Source organism: Hevea brasiliensis, chromosome 14 (assembly GCF_030052815.1).
Source record: "Hevea brasiliensis isolate MT/VB/25A 57/8 chromosome 14, ASM3005281v1, whole genome shotgun sequence".
Taxonomy (NCBI): Eukaryota; Viridiplantae; Streptophyta; class Magnoliopsida; order Malpighiales; family Euphorbiaceae; genus Hevea; species Hevea brasiliensis.
Genome location: NC_079506.1, coordinates 33,881,548 through 33,887,145, shown reverse-complemented (window position 1 = coordinate 33,887,145; position 5,598 = coordinate 33,881,548).

The window sequence follows — 5,598 nt, the reverse complement described above, 5'->3', positions numbered from 1 at the left end:
ATGGTCTCACTTTGCACATTATCCAATTATCATGCATATATCATATACTTGCATACATTCCCATACATCTCATGCATACATGGATAAACAATAAATATGGTATGATCATGGACTTTCTAAGAGATTCAATTTTGAGCCACCAAGAATTGAATCAGGACATTCCTAGATGCATTTCATTCATTCATTTTACAAGAGTTGCTAAAAGAGTACATAATCAACACTTGACATTGAATTCCTCCCACTGGTCCCACCAATGCTCTTGACCTCCTTGATCTTCTTGCAATCCAATTACATTGTAATCCTTGGCATACCAAGGTGAATTTACAAGAATATGGATTTTAAAGTCCTCAAATAAATGAAATTACAACCCAAAATGTAACACCCTCCCGGTAACCACTCCGTACATTCTACTGTTCCAGTGACCGGTGTCGGTCCGGACAGTTAGAACGTCCGGAAAAATATTTAAACTAAAGTTAGGAACCCTAATTAACTCAAATATTAATAAGAAAAATTTAGTAAAAATTTTAGAAATAAAATACAACTGAGTCAAGCAGTAGGTGCCCAAGCAATGGGTCACTGGAGAAGTTGCGGTTCTCGCAACGAGGAGCCCTAGACCCGAGGGAAAAATTATAAAATAATTTTTGGGACTCTAGAGAAGGGTAATCGAGGTTCCCATGGCATTAGAATGCCAAGAAAATACCTAGAAAAATTTTTCAATCGGTACAGACAATTTTGACCCGTTAAGCCAAACGGAGGGCATTTTGGTCATTTCGCCTTCCGAGGTGATTTTTGGCCGACTTGTCCAGTTGAGTAAATAATTAATATGACATAAAATATGAAGAAATATTACTAAAAATTAAAGTGAAAATGAGTAGAGAAGAAAAGAAAAGAAAAATGAGAATAAATGTCAATTTTGACATCATATGAGGTCATTTAAAAGCTTCCCACCAATTAGAAATTGACAAGCCAATTAAAATGAGATAAATATAACTAAAATGAAGTAAAAACAAAACACCATTTTTGCAATTCTCTTCCATATTCCGTAACCCATTTTCCACCACCCAAACCACCATGAAAGCTCACTAAAGCTCCCAAACCTCACCTTATTTCACCTCAAAACCTTATCCTCTCTTCACTAAAAATTATACCCACACCAAGGAGGAGTGTTTGGCAGCCAAGAAAAGGAAAGAAAGTGAAGTTTAATCTTGGAAAATTCTGCCATTAAAGAGGTTAGTGCAACTATAACTTAAAAACTCATTATTTTCATGGTTTAGGACTTGAAACTTAGTGAGAATTGTGATTTAAATGAACAAAAACCTAAGTGTATGAGCTCTTGAATCTTGGCTGCCCTAGCTATGGAATAGGAGGGAGTGTTTTTATGAGCTTGAAGTGATCTAGAATTATATTAGAAGTTGATAAACACAAGAATAATGGATTAAAAGTTAACAAAGGTAAGTTGTGTAAAACATGAACTTGAATTAGGGTTTTGTGAGCAAAATGTAAACTTGGTTTAGGAAATTGTTAGGGCACATTTTAATGGTCAATTAGTGACCATTTTAGATATGTTGACCATAAATGGGACTGAAAAAATGCTATGGCAAAGTGAGGTGAAATCTGCCCTATGGACAGCAGCATAGGGACTGAAAATTCAGTCCCTTTGCACTGCCATAACTTGGGCTGTGCTTGTCCAATTGATGTTTGGCCAATTGGACATGAAACTAGGCTTATAATGGCACATTTTTTCTGAAGAAACCATGCCCGAAAGACCAAAGCAAAAGGGTCAAAACTCAGCCACAATCCGGAACCCTGAAACTGCCTCTGCAGAATTTGACCAAATAAACAGTAACTGTTCATTTGGCCATAAGTCACTGTAGATTTGGTCAATTGGTCTGAAATTTTTACGGCAACAAGTTAAGACATAGACAAACAACTTTCATGAAGGAACCTACCCCAAATTATGGCTAGAACCCATTCAACCAAGTGACTCAAGTCACTGTTCATGCACTGTAGATATGGTAAAATTCTGCAGACTGCACATCCGGACAGCCTGGGTTTTTGAGCCATATCTGGAGCTACAAAACTCCAAATGGAGTGATTCAAAAAAGGAAATTCAACTAGACAAAATAAGGAACAACTTTCATGTTTTACATTTCCTCAAATTCCAACAGTAACAGTGTCCAATGGAACAGTGAAGTTGACTCACCAAAACTGAAAAATCTGTTTGTGTTGAGTTACACTTTGGAATGGCAAAAACACTTAATGCCAACAAGTTTTAAACACCAAATGTGGTATGTTGGGAGTGCCAAAGTTGATGTACACATTTTTATTCTAAAAGTCAACATTTTTGTTGACCAATGATGAATAGTAACACCAAAAAAGTTGAAATTCACAAATTGACGAATTTAAGAGTTTCAAATGCCCTAGTATACCTAACAAGATTGGTTTGGATAGTTTGGCATGCCAATAGGGTTCGATTAGCGATCGCACATGGCAAAAATGCCATTCTGTGATTTCATGGCTTTTAGCCATTCGACCTTGCATTGAGACTTGGCCTTGTGCACGATATTATTCTGACTTGTTAGCCATTACATTTGCCACCGGAGATGCATATGTGACCGATGGTGTGGCGGCGAGGTACTAGGTACCCAGTGCGGTTACCGTTATCCATCCGATCGTCTAGTGTAGGTTACTTGGGGCAATCAAATGAATAAAAGTGAACAAAGTTAATGAATTAATGAATATACCAAGATCAAACAAAGAAAGCATACACATTGTATACACATTTATTTTCTTGCTATTTTCTTCTATTATATTATTGCACCACTAAGCATTATTGCTTAGCGCGTTGCTTTTGCCACGCGTAGGTACTGGAGATTCCGACCGTGAGCCCAGTAGACCACGGTCGGGTGAGTCCATCCGATTACGCTCGATTGTCCGTGTCACCTCACTACTGCGATTGCATCGGTAGGGCACTAGGTGTCATTTTGTCATTTTGATATTTTGTAGCAGATTTGTATTTTCTCATATGTATTTGAACTCATGTAATATATTTTGATGTTTATGTAAATAATGAAAGTTATGACTATGAATGCAAGATTTGAGCATGTATTTATTGCTTGTATATGAGAAATGGATGTTGTGAAATGAAAAGGTTGTTGAAACCTGAAACTGAAAAAATTGTTTAAATCTTGATATTGAGTTTTGTGATGGTATTGAAGTTGAGAATGAATGAATTTGTTTATTGGAAGTGTTTTTAACAGGTTCCGAAGAACGGTTTTCTCCATTTTTAGCCGGTACTCCGCCGGATTTTCTTTAAAATTTTCGGAACCTTAAATGAATGATACTTTTGATGAATGGTTTAAATAAATTGTATTTCATAAATTATATGCAAAAGCATTGTCTAAATTAATTGAGGAATATTAGAGTGTGCCGGTACACCAGGTGGCATTACTTACTCGGGTATACTGTACACGGGTAAGGGGTGTCACACAAAATTATTACAACATTTATAATACATGCCACCAAAATAAAATTTATTTTACAACCCAAAGAAAAATAAAAGAAATTAATCCAATCACATTGGTCTTTTATTGTTCATGATCATCCATCATGCATATTAAAATTTAAAAATTAAATAAAACATACATATTAAAATTAAATTAAATATCTCATATTCAACTAAAAAATTCAGATTTGAATCTCATTTAAACAATTGAATCAAAATTTAATTGTATGATTAAAATTCTTAATTAAACAATTTAATTAGATGTGAGCTTAATCATGGGCCTTAAAAATATACAACAATTGTACATTGAACCCAAGTAACCATGCGTACCATTTGGGGTAACCCAAACCATGCGCACCATTGGTGCACAAAGCATACCGCCACATATATCATTCCAACCAGCAATGAATCAATCAAAATTTGATTAAATCATACAATTAAATCTCATATTAAACAATATAAATGGCAAATATAGTGGCTCTAATACCAATTGAAGGAGCGGAAGCATGAAAGTTATTCATTAGAGCATTGAATTTTAAAAAATTTCTTCTAGGGTTACATACATCATACCACATTTGTTATGTGCCTAATTAATTTCAATGCTCAATTGCGTATTAAAACACTGTTAATATGTATTAGGATCTATGTTTGCCATTCAAGATTGTGAATTAACAAATTAATTCTTTTAAACCCTAGTTTAAAAGAGGAGTTAGATCACTAACCTCTTTAATGCACTATGGATGTGATTGGTACCTTTAGGAAGCACCTAGGACCCCAAGTGTTGTCCCTTTAGCTTGTCCACACCAAGATCACCAATGGGCAGCCCCCAATTTGCTTCTTAATCCTTTGCCAACCAATTATAAATTGGGTTCTTACCTTTAAAGAGGTTGTATGTGTGTATAGGACACTAGAAATAATTTCTAGCAATTTTAATTCAAAGGAATTTGGGCAATTCTCTTTGAATTGATAAGAAAAGAAGAAGAGGAGAGGGAGTGATAAAGGTGGCAGCACCTTTGAGACAAAGAAGAGTAAGTTGTTTCTTCTTTTCTTTTCCCTTTTATAATTAAGTCATCACTTAAATCTATTGCCACACGTCATCACCACATTGCATCTTATTTTTAATTGACTTAATCACATTAAGCCAAGTGTCAAATCTAGATTTAATCTTGACTTTGATCACCTAGCATGATAGGAAGACAAATGGCAAACTTATATGATGCCATGTGTCACCATTTCGTGGTGCCACATGTCACCCTGTGAAATGACCAAATTACCCTTATGTTGTAATTTTGAGTTCTCAACCCAAAATCATTATTTCTCCCCTTCTAATCAATTTATATCAAATATAAATAAATTAATTAATTTGTCATAATTAAATTCATATTTAAAACACTTTAAATATAAATTTAACTTATACTATGCATCCAATAACCTAGATTTGGTTTCAAGTCATGCTAGGAACTTTACAATCTTATTGCAAACCAAACTTATTTAATTAATTAATTAATTAAACTCTTTAATTAATCAATTAAATCTTATTTTACTTGGTGATTATCTTGTGTATGTGTGTGACTTACTAGGGTCATTACTAATTGGCAATGAGATATGATATTAAAACTCTTTCTTACCGTAAATGATTTCTCTAAATTATTTTAGGCATTTCATAGACCATGGTTGACACCTAGCATAGCGTGCCATGACCACTCAATCAGTAATAAGGAATACCTTAAATGAACCTTTAATCATATGTTACCATGCACTTGAATCTCTCTGTTATAAAATCCCAATTCGAGCTAGAGTCATGATTTATATCAAACCCCATTTGCTATGAATATTATGTTCTCTTTTAATTCCAGTTCTTGATTAATTAGATTTTCTTATCAGAAACTCTTTTCTGACTAAATATGTCTGTCATGGTCAGGAACTTGAAACATTAAGAACAATTAAATGAACACAGGACTTTGTCCCTATTTACTTAGGGTAACAAATTCCATCTTGATCAACACCTACCTCCATATATAACTAGTAGGAGCCAACACATGCCCATATACCCATACACAGTACAAGTATGAAAGCAATATCAAACTCAAACC